Genomic DNA, 16,927 nt, shown 5'->3' with positions numbered 1-16,927 from the left:
AGGTTTTACAGCAGTACTGAGAAGTAACAAATCTAACATTTGTTTTAATTTTTTTAATGTTTTTTTATTGTGGTAAAGTCACGTAGTATAAAACATACTATTTTAACCCTATTTAACCATACAGTTCAGTGGCACTAAGTACATTCACATTGTTGTGCAGCTCTCACCATCATCCATCTCCTGAATTTTTCACCTGCCTAAACTGAAACTCTGTCCCCATTAAACACTAACTCCCCATTCCCCCTCCCCCACCCCCCACCTCCCGGCCCCTGGTATCTACCAATGTACTTTCTGACTCTATGAAGTTGACTATTCTAGGTACCTTGTATAAGTGGAATCAAACAGTATTTGTCTGCACCTAATATATATTGGAATGCATTTTTAAGGTTAACTTAATATATGTCCTGCAAACAGATTGTACCTTCTTTTCCCCCCCCCCGTGCTATACAGTAGGCCCTCACCAGCCATCTACTTCATACATAGTAGTGTACATATGTCAATCCCAATCTCCCAATCCATCCCACTCCCCTCACCCCACTTGGTGTCCATACGTTTGTTCTCTACACCTGTGTCTCTATTTCTGCTTTGCAAATAGGTTCATCTGTCCCATTTTTCTATATTCCACATATATATGTTAACATATATTTTTTTCTTTCTTTTTTTTTTTTTATAAATTTATTTATTTATTTTATTTATGGCTGTGTTGGGTCTTCGTTTCTGTGCAAGGTCTTTCTCTAGTTGCGGCAAGCGGGGGCCACTCTTCATCGCGGTGCGCGGGTCTCTCACTATCGCGGCCTCTCTTGTTGCGGAGCACAGGCTCCAGATGCGCAGGCTCAGCAGTTGTGGCTCACGGGCTTAGTTGCTCCGCGGCATGTGGGATCTTCCCAGACCAGGGCTCGAACCCGCGTCCCCTGCATTAGCAGGCAGATTCTCAACCACTGCGCCACCAGGGAAGCCCTGTTTTTTTCTTTCTGACTTACCCCACTCTGCATGATAGTCTCTAGGTCCATCCACATCTCTGCAAATGGCACAGTTTTATTCCTTTTTATGGCTGAGTAATATTCCATTGTATATATTTACCACATCTTCTTTATCCATTCCTCTGTTGATGGACATTTAGGTTGCTTCCATGTCCTGGCTATTGTAAATAGTGCTGCAATGAACATTGGGGTGCATGTATCTTTTGGAATTATGGTTTTCTTTGGGTATATGCCCAGTAGTGGGATTGCTGGTTCATATGGTAGTTCTATTTTTAGTTTTTTAAGGCACCTCCATACTGTTCTCCATAGTGGCTGTATCAATTTACATTCCCACCAACAGTGTAGGAGGGTTCCCTTTTCTCCACACCCTCTCCAGCATTAATTGTTTGTAGATTTTTTGATGATGGCCATTCTGACTGGTGTGAGGTGATACATCATTTTGGTTTTGATTTGCATTTCTCTAATAATTAGTGATGTTGAGCATCTTTTCATGTGTTTGTTGGCCATCTGTATGTCTTCTTTGGAGAAATGTCTATTTAAGTCTTCTGCCTATTTTTTTTTTTTTTTAATGCTATTCTTGTCTGCTTACATTCTTTTTATTTATGTATGTATGTATGTATGGCTGTGTTGGGTCTTCGTTTCTGTGCGAGGGCTTTCTCTAGTTGTGGCAAGCGGGGGCCACTCTTCATCATGGTGCGGGGGCCACTCTTCATCACGGTGCGCGGGCCTCTCACTATCGCGGCCTCTTGTTGCCGAGCACAGGCTCCAGACGTGCAGGCTCAGTAATTGTGGCTCACGGGCTGAGTTGCTCCGCGGCATGTGGGATCTTCCCAGACCAGGGCTCGAACCCGCGTCCCCTGCATTGGCAGGCAGATTCTCAACCACTGCGCCACCAGGGAAGCCCTTCTGCCCATTTTTTGATTGGGTTGTTTGTTGTTTTGATTTTGAGCTGCATGAGCTGTTTGTATATTTTGGAGATTAATCCCTTGTCAGTTGCTTTGTTTACAAATATTTTCTGCCATTCTGAGGGTTGTCTTTTTGTCTTGTTTATGGTTTTCTTTGCTGTGCAAAAGCTTTTAAGTTTAATTAGGTCCCATTTCTTTATTTTTATTTTTATTTTCATTACTGTAGGAGGTGGGTCAGAAAACATCTTCTGTGATTTATGTCAGAGTGTTCTGCCTATGTTTTCCTGTAGGTGTTTTATAGTGTCCGGCCTTACATTTAGGTCTTTAATCCATTTTGAGTTTTTTTGTGTGTATGGTGTTAGGGAGTGTTCTAATTTCATTCTTTTACATGTAGCTGTCCAGTTTTCCCAGCACCACTTGTTGAAGAGATTGTCTTTCCTCCACTGTATATTCTTGCCTCCTTTTTCATAGATAAGGTGACCATAAGTGCGTGGGTTTATCTCTGGGCTTTCTATCCTGTTCCACTGATCTATATTTCTGTTTTTGTGCCAGTACCATACTGTCTTGATTACTGTAGCTTTAGAGTATAGTCTGAAGTCAGGGAGCCTGATTCCTCCAGCTCCGTTTCTTCTTTTTCAAGATTGCTTTGGCTATTCGGGGTCTTCTGTGTTTCCATATAAATTGTAAAATTTTTTGTTCTAATTCTGTGAAAAATGTCACTGGTAATTTGATGGGGATTGCATTGAATCTGTAGATTGCTTTTAGTAGTATAGTTATTATCACAATATTGATTCTTCCAATCCAAGAACATGGTATATCTCTCCTTCTGTTTGTGTCATTTTTGATTTCTTTCATCAGTATCTTATAGTTTTCTGAGTACAGGTCTTTTGCCTCCTTAGGTATTTATTCCTGCGTATTTTATTCTTTTTGTTGCAATGGTAAATGGGATTGTTTCCTTAATTTCTCTTTCTGATCTTTCATTGCTAGTGTATAGGAATTGCACATTAGGAAATGTTTTAATATAGCCACTATGAAAAACAGTTTGGAGGTTCCTCAAGTAATTAAAAACAGAACTGCCATATGATCCAGCAATTCCATTTCTGGGTGTACATCCAAAGAGAACAAAATCATTATGTTGAAGAGACATCTGCAGTGTCATGGTCATTGCAGCATATTTCATAGTCAAGACATGGAAACAACCTAAGTGTTGACAGCTAAATGGATAAACAAATTGTGATACACACACACACACATCAGAATATTATTCAGCCATGAATAATTGAACATTGAATTCATGAGTATTTCATGAATAATTGAACTTCTTTCAATTGATATGTCTGTGAGTTTCATTTATATTGTTGTACGTGGATTTTGATTTTTATTCTCATTGTTACATACTATGATTATAGACATATACCACAGTTTATTTATCCATTCTAGTGTTGATAGGCATTAATAGTGTAGTTGGCAGTTTTGGCCTATTATAAACAGTGATGTTATAAGCATTCTAGTTCCTATACTTTTGTAATCCATCTATGTATTAGGTGTGCACCTAAGAAGGAAGGAAGAAAATAGAGAACAAAATTATATAGTTCTAAAATTAAATGACTTTAAAATATAAATAATAGACGATAGACTCACACATGACCATCTAAGCAAATAATCTGAAATATTTTCCATTAGATATCACACATGGCTCTACTGATGTTCAAAGAGAGAAAATTTAACCAAATAGACTTAAATGAAATTAAACACATCTTTGTCTGTCTTTGATGATTCAAATGTACCCTGGAAGGACCTTACATATATAAATAAAAGTTGTTAACTTTGGACTGTCACAGTGGTGAAAGACTGTTTAGAATAGATCAGCTTAAGCAGATTGCATTATATAAACTGAAAAAATCCAACTCTGGGGAAATTTTTTAGAGTATTTAAAGTTTTGTCTTTTCATCTTTATTTTCATTTAAGAAAACTTTTTTTTCTGAAAATAATTGGCTCTGAAAAGTATCTTTTAATAAAGATTTTTTAAAACTTTTTTCTAAACCTCTAACCCATAAAAAAACTCACTGAATTACAATATGCTGCATTAATTTCCATCTATTGTTAATTTAAAACACAGTGGATTTTCTTAAACTAAACATACTGTGTAACCAGCACTGAGATCCAGAAATAGGTCATTACTGTACTACAGTACTATACGATCTGCAGTTGCTGAATCCATGGATGCAGAACTGTGTATAAGGAGGAACCACATAGAGGGAGGGCCAATTATAAGTTATACTCAGATCTTCAACTGTGTGGAGGGTTGTTCAACAACTCTCTCATTGTTCGAGGGTCAACTGTACATTGTGATTCAGCTTCTCCTTCTGCCAGATTCTGCCTTTCTCACATTCTTCCAGGTGAACTTCCTAAGAGCATTGTCCATTAACTTTCCCATTAAAAATCCCCATTTTCAGGAAACCCGATCTAAGATAGTACCAGCACAAATCCCAGAACATCCATATGGAGAACTATTAGGCTTGCTAAGGAATGAGGAAAACTATGTGCTGCCGTTGCTGCAGGATTTGGCTAATATGTACCAATATACCATGAGGAGACAAGAGTAGATGCACAGGATTGTATATGTTGAGGATGCTGAATGAAGGGGAACAGAACAAAAAAGAAAGTTGGGGATGGGGGAGTTTATCAATATGGTAGATAGTCCTGTGAAATTGAATTTAACAATCTGGCATCTACAGTGGGAGATCATGCTATTCTCTCCTAGGATAGCTATTAGAAACATGTAAAAAAAAAATAGTGACACAAAATAAATTAGGTAGGAATGTCGGAGTTATCAGGGCTGATGATGGAAAAAGGATTCAAAGATTCAGAAAGAGAGGTAGGTAGGATATATTACATAAAGCTGGATAAACAACTGACAGTATTTCATGCGAAGGCCTAGAGGACATGCCAGGTGACAGTACTAAGCAAGTAACTGGTGAAAGGGGAACAAAAATTGTTTAGGAGCTCAGGGATGGCTGTTCTCTCTAGGCTATGAATGACAGTAAAAGATGCTGTTTTAGGACTGGGAATCCTGATAGCAATTAATTTGATTGCATCTCAAAATAACAAAGAGGAGATGGTAGTGCTTAGCAATCAAATGCAAGGTAAGTGCAATTATCACAACGAGCAACAAGATCTGTGTTGCAGATGAGGAAGCTTGACTCACAGTGAGATATAGAAATGGTTAACAGGATATGTTAGTCCTTACAGAAATATGAATATGCAGCAAGCAAGCATTTTGCATAATATGTACAATCAAAATAAATAAAAATAAATGATAAGGAGGCAGAGGGAAGCTGCCCATTAAAAAGCTGCCCACAATTTTTTTCCCCTAGATTCCAGATGTGATCTGATTCTCAGACCATGAACCCATTGACTGGAAGAGAGGCCTATGATGAAAGATCATTTTTCACTGTGACAAATGTATAACAGTAATTCCCCTGTACTTTACCTAGGTGACCCCTGAACTTTAATTCAGGTGCCTCAGCACTGGGAAAAGGGAAATGTCCAGATCATTCAAGGGTTGATGTAAACATGAACATAGTGAGGACAGAAATTCCATATATTAAAAGGAACAAAATAGAATGTCTAGAACCCAAAATACGTTATGTGCAGATTAAACACCACAGAAAAAATATCAGTGAGCTTAAAGACATAACAATAGAAATTATCCATACAGATATATTTAGCTTTGGTGAAATATGGGATGGTACTAAGAACTCTAACAATAGTGTTACTAGAGTTCCAGGAAGGAGGTTTACAGGAATTGAATAAATAATGGCTAATATTTTCCAAATTTGTTCAAAATTATAAGGCTGCATGTCCTAGAAGCTCAAAAAATTCTAATCAAGAAAAAGAAAAGCAAAGGCACATAATTCAAATTTTATAAAATCATTGTTAAAGAGCAAATTTTAAAAGCAGCCAGAGAAAAGAGAGATTAAATGCAGGGGAATACTGATAAGAAAGTTGTTGACTTTTTATCAGAAACAATGCAAACCAGAATATTTTGGAACAACATCTTTAAAATGTTGAAAAAAGGTCTGTCAACCTAAAATTCTATATCCAGAAAAAATATTCTTCAGAAATGAAGCTAAAATAAAAATATGTTCAGGAAAAGAAAACCTTGGAGAATTCATCACCCAAAGAGCTGCACAAGAAGAAAATTTATAGTAAATTTCTTCAGGCTGAAGAAAGAGTAAACCAGAGTTTTACTAAGAAATAAAAAATACTGTGAATAGTCACTATGTAGGTAAATTTTTAAAATTTCCTTCATTTAAAAATTTCTTTAAAGTGTATTTTATTGTTTAAATTATAAAATAATAATATATTTGTGGGGTTTATGACATATGAAGATGTAGATTATTTGACAATAAAAGTATAAATAAGAGGAGGGCATAATAGAAATATACTGTTATACATTTCTTACATTAAAACTCAAGAGGCATAATATTACTTGAAGAAAGACTGTGATAAAATGCATATTGCAAACCCTAGAGCTCCTACTGCATAAACGTAAAAGTTATAGCTAGTAAGACCATGGTAAAGAAAAATTGAATATTGAAAATATTTAAATAGTCATAAAGAATGCAGGGACGGAGAACAAAAAATATATGGGACACGTCCTCCTCAGCATCATGGCCACCCTCAGACGTCTCATGAAGCCAAAGATCAAAAAGAGAACCAACAAATCCATCCAGCACCAGTCAGACCGATATGTCATAATTAAGCAGAACTGGCAGAAGCCCAGGGGCATGACAATAGGGTGTGCAGGAGATTCAGGGGCCAGATTTTGATGTCCAACTTTGGTTACTGGAACAACAAGAAAACAAAGCACTTGCTGACCAGTGACTTCTGAAAGTTTCTGTCCACAATGTCAAGGAGCTTGAAATGCTGCTGATGTGGAACATATATTACTGGGCTGTGATTTCTCACATCGTCTCCTCTAAGAACCACAGAGCCATTGTGGAAAGAGCAGCCTAGCCGGCTGTCAGTCACCAATCCCAATGCCAGGCTGCACAGCGAAGAAAATGAAGAGACAGCTTGTGTGCACATTGTATTCGTGTTAATAAAACCATAAAACTCAAAAAAGTATATATATGGGACAAATTGAAAACAAATAGCTGGATGGTACACTTAGAAACAACCATGTAAATCATCAGATTAATTATAAATGCTCTAAACTCTCTAAAAAAAAGCCAAAGAATATTACACTGGATTTAAGAGCTAAATCCAATTTTATATCATCTGGAGGAAGTGCATTTTAAATATGGAGTTACAGATAGTCCAACAGTAAGAGAATGGGAAAATATACAGAGAAGTCCTCACAACCAGGAATATTGACAAAGATGAGAAGGGGAATTTCATAAAAATAAAAGTGTCAATTCTGAATCCCTGTGAACCTAGTACCAGAGATTCATAAATCTATGAAGCAAAAACTGAAAAAAATCTGCAAACAAAATTAGACAAATCCACATTATAGTTGAAATTTCTGCAGAAAATTACTAAGGATATAAAAGATGTGAATAAAATATCAACCAGCAGGACATACCTGAAATTTATAGAATAATTCACTGAACAATGGAACATACAAAGTCTTTTTAAAGAGCACATTCAACAGGTGGAACAAAAAATAAAATTAATTAATGAATAACTGAAAAAAAAGAAACTGAACAGTTGTTTGGGACACCTTCCATCTGATTTCACATTAAACGGAGGCATATTGTGGAAATGAATCCTTAATGGTTATCCAGACTTTAAAAGTGCTCACATCAGTTCTTAAAGCTAATAGGAACAATTTCAGTTTAAAAGCAGGACTTCCTGTCCACTTAATACTACAGTAGTATTGACTACATTACTTGGAAATGCCCTATGTCTAATTTTCCATTCCTTAACTGGAGGAGAATATTGTCTCGAATGCAGATGCCTCAGATACCTTGTAATTTTATGTAACCAATTTCAATGGACTTTATGCCATTTTTAGCTTGTCACCTATGTGTGATTATCCCAGAAAACAATCTCTTTTCCCCCAAACTCACTATTTATGTGCTTCTTATGTTTAAACTAATTACTGAACCTTAGTACTTCCCCATTGAAGAATGGGCTTATAAGTATACTTCCTCATGATTATATGATTTTTAGACTAGATGGTTTATTTGGTAGATTTCCTAGCATCATCTCCCTGGGCTCTAAGTTATTTAATACATTAATTTTGGGCAGTTCATCATGATGAACTGATGGTGTTAATTTTTTATTATAGCCTATTTAGTAGTTTTATCCTCTAAGATCACAAAGATTTTCTTTGATATTTTCTTAAACAAATTGTGGTATAGCCAAACAATAAAAAGAAACAAACTACTAGACACACAGCATTGACGAATCTCAAAAAATGTGCTGAGCTACCTAGGACACAAAAGAACACATACCATATGAACCCATGTATATACTATTACAGAAGAGGTAAACCTAATCTATAGTAATCTCTGGCCTAGGCAACAACTGATAACATATCAGTTGTTGCCTAGGCCAGAGATGAGGGTGGGTAAAATGCAAATGGATACAAGGAAAATTTGGGGGGTGATGGAAATATTCTGTATCCTGATAGGGTTGATGATCATATGGGTGTATACATTTGACAAGCTCATCAAACTGCAAACTTAAAATAGGTGCTTTTTTATTGCATGTAAGTCACACTTCAATAAAGTTAATAAGGAAAAACAAACAAACTATTGTGTAGGGAGAAGAATGGAAGCAGGGAGACTAGCTAAAGTGCTGTGAATAATCTGAGCAATGATGGTTTAAACAGTAGAAATGGAAAACAAGAAGATAGATTTAGGATATGTTTTGAAGGCAAATTGTACATGATTTGTTGATAATTTATATATGTACGTTTGAGAATGAGGATTCTGATGGACAGTGAGAAATAAGGAAAAATCCCTGAAAGTTTGGCTTAAAAAATTGGATAGTGTTATTTATTCAGAACAGTTAATCGGAGAAAAGAGTTTGGTAATTGAGTTCTATGGAGAATCAAGAGTACTATTTTGGCTGTGTTAATTTTAAGATGCTTTTTAAAAAACCTGTGGACAAATATCCAGCAGGGTGTTGGGTATATGATTCTGGAGTTCTAGGGCATGTTTGAATCTTAAGGTACAGATGTGGAAGTCATAGCAGACAAGTTCTATTTAAAGCCATAGGCTTGAAAAAATGTCACCTAGAGAGCCCAGGACACTTAGTGGTGGAGGAGGAGAAAAGGAACCAGCGAAGGAGACTGTGATGAAGCAGCGAATAATGCAGGCACTCAGTTACAAGCACATGGGGTCCTAGACATTAAGAGATGAGAGAGTTTTGTGAAGAAAAGTGAGCAGTTATGTTGAAAGCAATGGAAAGGTCTGGTTAAGGAAAGAACGGTGATCACTGGATAAATTTTTGTGTGTGTGACCCTGACAAGATCTTTTTCTGGAATAGAAGGGGTGGAAACTTGATTGGATTGGATGTAGAAGATCATATTGACATGACTCTATATTTGTCAAGAAAATGTACAATGAATTGGGAAGGAAAGGAAGAGTGGTGGGAAGATGATTCAGGTCAAAGTCATGGGAGGTTTTATTTGATTTGATTTGAAAAAAACCAGTATTAGTGCTTGTTTGTATGCTGATGGTAATATTCCATCAAGAACTGAGAATTGGTTGAAGCAGGAAAGGGAGTGTTTGAGGAAAGTCTTTGAGAAAACATGGGATGCAAACCCCAAGTGGAGGAATTCGTATTTAATACCATGCTTCATTTTGGGATACATAGCATTATGCTAAGAGAATGTATTGATGTCATTGTGCTCTATGCTTTAATACTCAATTTAGAACTAAAAAAGAAGACTTAGCAAAATAAGATTTGGTTCAAGTTAAGATTCGGTTAACATTCTGTGATTTCTTTTTTGGTTTGGAACACACAATTTTCTCAGTTTTGCCTATCCTTCAGGAATATCTTGCCTTCATTAGATAACTACTATAAAGTTAAAATGAAAAGAGAGCATTTTCTAAAGGTTATACTATTTAAGGTTGTATTTATTGAAGGAAAAAAACATCTAAACAGTTTTATCCTGATGGAAAAAATAGTTTCACCTGAGCCACAAATGAGACTGGAAACAAAAGACAGAATCTGAGAATTTGTTTGCAGGGTCTTCTGTTCAAAAGAATACTGTCCTTGAAAAATCTGCAGCCATAGTAACAGCCATTCCCAGTCCTGTGATCTACAGAGCATAGAACCCTGTTAGGTGTCACAAAATTATACACCATTGCACGCCAGTCACTAGTGAAAGGTTGAATTTTTTTTTTTTTTTTTTTTTTTTTTTGGTTGCTTTGGGTCTTGGCTGCTGTGTGCAGGCTTTCTCTAGTTGTGGCGAGCGGGGGCTACTCTTTGTTGCAGTGTGTGGGTTTCTCATTGCGGTGGCTTCTCTTGTTGCGGAGCACGGGTTCTAAGTGCACAGCCCTCAGTAGTTGCGGCGCATGGGCTCAGGAGTTGTGGCTCGTGGGCTCTAGAGAGCAGGCTCAGTAGTTGTGGCGCACGGGCTTAGTTACTCCAAGACATGGGGGATCTTCCCGGACCAGGGATTGAACCTGTGTCCCTTGCATTGGCAGGCGGACTCAACCACTGGGCCACCAGGGAAGTCCGAAACGTTGACTTTTTATTGTCAGTTCTTGAACAGCCACTAACAATCATTCGGAGCTAATGACACTCTTCATCTAATGTGGTGAATGGAGCTAATGATATACTTAAGGGCCAGAGCAAGAAGTGAGGAAAAAAGCTGTGACTTTAAAATCCCCAGAAACAAAGGATGTCTTACAAATGAGAAGAAAACTTGAGATTGTGAAAGCCTGAGGTCGGGTCTCAGGAAAAAAGAAAGTGAAAAAAGCAGATTATTTTCCCAAATACTGGCATTTAAGCTGCTAGTACTTCCACGGGGGTGACCACCAAGGTCGTGAGAGGATCTCCTACTCTTGCTGGTAGATCTGCGGAGCTTGGGCTATCCCCTCACTCCTTCTCCTACCTCCTTCAAACATAGATAACAACACTAAAACAGGTGTATCAGCGAGGATCCTTTAGGTGCAAGTCACTGAATAAACTAAAAGTGGCTTAAACAACGAGAATAATTCGCTACCTCGCATAACAGGAAGTCCCAAGGTCGGTGCTATCAGAGTTGGTTACCTCCTCAGCTCCATGATGTGAGGGCTCCTGGTCACTCTCTCTGGGAGTCTCTTGACTTTCCCCTTTTGGGCACAAAAAGAATACAAGTAGCTCCTAACATAGAGGCCTCACGTGGCAGTGTCAAAGGCAGGAACAAGCGAGTCCCTATTTTATTTCTCCTTTTTTAATTATGAGGAAAACAATCCCAGAGGCCTCTCACTAGACTTTCCTCTTTGTCTTGTTTTTCTAATACTTGACCATGTCTAACAAATCACTGATAAGGGAAATGAAATTATAATGGCTGGCATAGACTGATGAGCATCTACCCCAGGGGGTAGGGAAGCCCCTTAAAGATACACAAAAAACTAGTTCCTAAATAGAGCTGGGTTTCTGCCAGCAAAGCAGAAAGGGTAACTGTGACCGCTGAGAAGAGGGGGCAATGCAGGCACAGTGATGAGCAGAGTGACCGGTGCCCAAATGCATTTAGTAAATATTAGCTGCTATTATTGTCCTATCAAGCCGCTCGTATGGGAAATACAATAGAAGACCCCAGCCTCACACCCCAGACTATGTACTCTGACCTCCATCCAATCTGGCATCAAATAGTACAGTTAACCCTTAGCTGTAGCTTTACTTTCTTTCCTTGACTGTAAATCCTTTTCCCTTGTCGTCCTGTTTGTCTCAAAAAGTAGTAGCTAATGAGTTGTCTGCCTCCAGCCTCATCGATTTTCAAAAATTTTGCATATTGTAGCCAAACTGATCTTTCTTTTTTTAAACTTTTTTTAAAAAAATTATTTATTTATTTTTATTTTTGACTGTGTTGGGTCTTCGTTTCTGTGTGAGGGCTTTCTCTAGTCGTGGCAAGCGGGGGCCACTCTTCATCGCGATGCACGGGCCTCACTATCGCAGCCTCTCTTGTTGCGGAGCACAGGCTCCAGACGCGTAGGCTCAGTAATTGTGGCTCACGGGCCCAGTTGCTCCGCGGCATGTGGGATCTTCCCAGACCAGCGCTACGAACCCGTGTCCCCTGCATTGGCAGGCAGACTCTCAACCACTGCGCCACCAGGGAAGCCCCAAACTGATCTTTCTAAAGGCAGATCTAATCATGTCACCATCTTCCTTAAGAGCTTGTCACAGTTCCTCATTGCATTACATCTGAAGGTTGAACTCTTCAGAATCATGTCCATGTAGTTGTTCTTCAGTGCAGGTGGAGGGAGGCTCCTCTGTCCTTCAGCTCTGCCGTATGGAACATGCAGTCCCCTTGGTGCAGGAGGAGAGAAACAGAAGACTCCCAAGTAGGGTCTCCATTGTCCACGAAGAGTGAGGTGCCCAGCCCATCTGTAAGGGGCTGAGAAGCACCATCTTGCATTCACCCAGAAGGGGAGGAGGACATACTTTTAGGGAACACTATTGTAATAGATCCAGAGATGTGCCTCCCAGATCCCCCTTCAAGGAAGGGCTTGCTGCCCAGTTTCAGAGAATTTGTCTGTCTCAGTGGCTGAGAGCTGCTTTGTCTGAGGTCACGACTTTCCTGGGGTAGCCCACTTGTAACTGAGTGAGGCAGAGGGATAAAGACATGGCCGTTTTGGCCCATGCATATAACTCCGAGAGGCGCTGCTCACTCGAGGACTCCCTGCTGGGGTGGCCAGGGCTTCCTTGTGCTTGCTTCACAGTTGACTTCTTCCTCTTCTCTATCCTGTTTCACCATTTCTTTCATATGTTTTGATCCTTTATGAACATCTTGTACCCCATACTCTATATGGTATCTGCTTCTGGAAATTACAACCTGCAACAACTAGTAATTTCTAGCAGAAAGTCCTTTAACCCTCAACTCTCTTTTCTGCCTCAATGATCATTATCTAAGTTGATAATTTTTCACTCCAGATTTATAGAAATACAGTTACCTGAATGCATCACCAACATTTTGCAGATAAAATACAATTTATTAAGTAATTACATGCTGCCAAGTGCTTTTTAAAAAATAAGTTTATTTTATTTATTTATTTTTGGTTGTGTTGGGTCTTCGTTGCTGCGCACGGGCTTTCTCTAGTTGCGGAGAGCGGGGGCTACTGTTCATTGTGGTGCACGGGCTTCTTATTGTGGTGGCTTCTCTTGTTGCAGAGCATGGGCTCTAGGCGTGTAGGCTTCAGTAGTTGTGGTGCATGGGCTCAGCAGTTGTGGCACGTGGGCTCTAGAGTGCAGGCTCAGTAGTTGTGGCACACAGGCTTAGTTGCTTCGTGGCATGTGGTATCTTCCCAGACCAGGTATCGAACCCATGTGCCCTGCACTGGCAGGCGGATTCTTAACCATTGTGCCACAAGGGAAGTCCCCAAGTACTCTTTTTTGTTGTGTTTTTCTTTTTTACTCTCTCATTCTCTCTAAGGCTCCCTATGAGTAGATAGATGCGTAGAAGAAAAGTCATCTGCCCAGACCCAATAGTTATTAAACCAGGGAGTTCAGACTCTGATCCTCCTTTGCCCTTTATAACTTTACAGTCTGTTTCCTTTATAACTAGTTTAAACCACCACTGCCTGGAGCACCCTTTCCCCCTTCTCTTTGAGGGGCTCACTGCTACTCACTCAGCTCAGCATCAGTACCTCCAAAAAACTTCCAAAGTTGTCCCCTATCCCTGCATGTGCTGTCATGCTGTGTTGCTCCGATAGCTAATACCCAAACATTTATCCCCATCTTGGTACCTATCAATACTGTATTATAGTCGTCGTTGCCTGTCTAGCATCTCTAATGGCTGACCAGTGCCTGGTGCATCCTTCTTTACCTACTTCTCAAAAGGATTTTTAGTGAATTAGTGTCAGCATGTCGTAGGTATTGAAAAGTGTTTACTGAGTGAATTTAATAATGCTCTTTTTTTTCTCTAGCTTTGCACTAACTCTATCATCCTGGGAGATTCAGTTAAAAGAGGAAAAAATACTGCCATTCTAGAATGTATGCAACAAACATCTGCGAGTCTAAAGGAATTTGGTTCATTAATATTTCTTTTCCAGTTCTGATAGTTGGCTATGCTTGTGGCTGACTACACAGTGTGACGTAGCACAGATAACTTGGGAAGGGCAGAGGTGTCTAGTGAATGGAGAACTCTTCCTAGACAGAGCTATTTTCTGTTCATTTTTTCCCCCACAAATCCACGTTCAACATCTATGACATGCAAGACCCCTTCAGGGATTACTATCTCAGTCAGTTTAGATAATCACATTCAAGATGTATGTGTGTAACAGGAATTATGATATGAGTATTCACATTCTGGTTCTCTTCCCTGCCCCCCAATACTATCCCCATTAATTTTATTTGCAATTAAGCAAGATGAGGGGAGAAATATTCTGAGCAAAATGTTTTATTGTCTGATAACAAATGAAAATTATGCAAGTGGAAAAAAACTGAACCACTCTACAAAAGAACCATGTTGGGAGATTATAATATCCTTCATGGAACAGTACTTTATTAAAAGCCAGAAAAAATCTTTTATTAATGGTTGCGTCCAAAAATCTGCCATTAATCTATGACAGTGATGCCAAGGAGAGTATCATCTTCCAGGCAGAAAGTTCATTTACTTAACTGAATAAAAAGAGAGTATTTTATAGCATTTTTATTTCACTTCTCATTGCTATGTGCTTTAAATAAGACAATTGCCCTTATTTTTCATAGAAAAATAAAAAACACATGTACATTGTCTATGCAATTTAAAATAAAAATATGTACATATTTTATTGACTTCATTTTAGTTATTATTAAATAGACAAATATGGAGACATAACATGAGAACCTACTTTGTCTTGCACAATATTTAATAACTATGTCCTATAAATGGGTGTGACCAAGAGAGTTCCATGTTGTGACAAGGTGGGCAAGGTGAAGATTACAAATAACATTTAGTCAATTGTGGGCCTGCAGAAACCAGTGCTCAGGTGAATGTCAAAGTCAGGCCACGTTTCCCAGCTGTGACGACAGCCTTTCTACTCCATTTTTGGACACTCTTCACATTTTTAAAAGTACACCCACCAGGTCCCCCTCGCTCCCTCCTGAATTTTCTCCTTCCCTTTTGTCTTTGTGTCTTTCTACCTTTCCTTCCATCTGGCTTTCCCTCCAATTCTCTCTCCTTCAAACTAGTATCCAGCACCTGCTCTGAGTTCAGCCACATTCTGACCCGGAGGGATACAAAGATGAATAAGTCAGCCGATTATTGTTTCCAGGGGCCTTTATTTTTGCCTCTCTTCTCATTTTAGACTTAACATTTGCTTTCCCATCTATCACAATAGGGCTTCAAACTATTGAAGTTTCTGTAACTGTCTCCTTCCAAATCAAAAAGTTATTCCTTTCTTCTTCCATTGGATCATGTCAGAATATCTCCCACTTTATGTGCAAGGGATGCTAATGGAATAAGGATGTCCTTCACAGACAAATTTTCATATTTTCAGCATCCTGGGTTGTGTTTATCCTTAAAGGATATATCTACCTGTAAGAATTGTGGGCTCTAGGTAAGACATATTTTTGAGGATGTAGGTCTTGAGAAAAGGATTTGTGAATGTTGTTCAGAACTGAGCTCATGGAGAGAGAGGGTTTGGGGAGCAGTTAGTCCTCTGGTCCATTCCCAGCTTGGCCATTTACTAGTTATGTGAAGCTGAGACCCTCGGTTTCCTCATCAGAATTCAGTAATGGGAATTAAATCAGCTGCAATTTGTAAGGTGTTATAAGTTAATGTCTGTGTTATAATTCTTAAGTTATTCCTACCCTAAACTTCTTCTCTTTATGTATGTGTCTAAAACCTCATTAATGAGGAGTTGGATCCTTAGCATATATTATTATTTCCAGATGCTTCTCGTTTTTTGCCAGTGTGTATGGCTAAAAAGCAGTGTGATGTGGTTGAGTTGGCTGATTCTACCTCTGAAGACCTGATTGTGAGCCTTTCTTCCCAAATTCACATTGCAGTGTCATTAAATTGATAGCTTGAAATAGGTCATATTGGGAAAATTTATAGCATGGAAATTAACAAACACTACAAAAAAAGGCTCTGTTTTCTTCTGGAGGGAGAAAAAAAATTGTTAACCCTTTACTAGCACACCCCTGCCAAGAGTCCAAGCAGAGACTGAGAGAAAATCCTCTTTTTTCTTTTCCCAAATAACAGAATAGGACACTACAAGTCCCGAGTTCCCATTTCCCTATGACTGTGCTTCTGCTAGGAGGGGAACATATTTCCGAATTCTCTCCAAACCCAACTCTACCTTCTGATCAAGGTGGCCTTAATGTTCTCTCCTGCCTTTTGTTTCCGGAGTTGAGTTCAATTTCTCTCTGTGATTGCAGTAGTCTTGACCCCTAAGCAATAGTCTTTTTTTCTTTTTTAATTAATTTTTAGTTTTGGCTGCATTGGGTCTTCATTGCTGCCCACGGGCTTTCTCTAGTTGCGGCGAGCGGGGGCTACTCTTCATTGCAGTGCATGGGCTTCTCACTGTGGTGGCTTCTCTTGTTGCGGAGCACGGGCTCTAGGCGCTCGGGCTCCAGTAGTTGTGGCACGTGGGCTCACTAGTTGTGGCTCATGCGCTCTAGAGCATAGGCTCAGTAATTGTGGTGCACAGGCTTAGTTGCTCCGCGGCATGTGGGATCTTCCCGGACCAGGGCTCGAACCTGTGTCCCCTGCATTGGCAGGTGGATTCTTAACCACTGCACCACCAGGCAAGTCCCTAACCAATAGTCTTGAATGAAGTCTTCCTTGCCTATTTAACCCCATCAATGCAGTTTTTCTTTGACACTGTCCCAGTTTTTTGACACTGACAATTCCATTCTTTTTTGCAATATCAATCTCTATTCACACCCCTC

General features: G+C 39.1%; 1 long non-coding RNA gene and 1 pseudogene across 2 annotated transcripts in view; one reads left to right on the top strand and one right to left on the bottom strand.

Moving 5' to 3' along the window:
- The window catches only part of LOC309657871, a 315,556-nt gene that overhangs the window by 3,228 nt on the left and 295,401 nt on the right, over nucleotides 1-16,927 (bottom strand). The gene's annotated exons all lie outside the window — the stretch shown is intronic.
- Nucleotides 663-12,239, top strand: LOC309657847 (large ribosomal subunit protein eL32 pseudogene; annotated as a pseudogene). The gene is made up of 2 exons (XR_014268321.1): nucleotides 663-1,520; nucleotides 1,882-12,239. The product of XR_014268321.1 is annotated as a large ribosomal subunit protein eL32 pseudogene (transcript).

This window comes from Balaenoptera physalus (assembly GCF_965194825.1).
Source record: "Balaenoptera physalus genome assembly, chromosome: 3".
NCBI lineage: Eukaryota > Metazoa > Chordata > Mammalia > Artiodactyla > Balaenopteridae > Balaenoptera > Balaenoptera physalus.
Note: the sequence above shows the minus strand (reverse complement) of the source record. Positions and strands in the feature narration are given on the sequence as shown.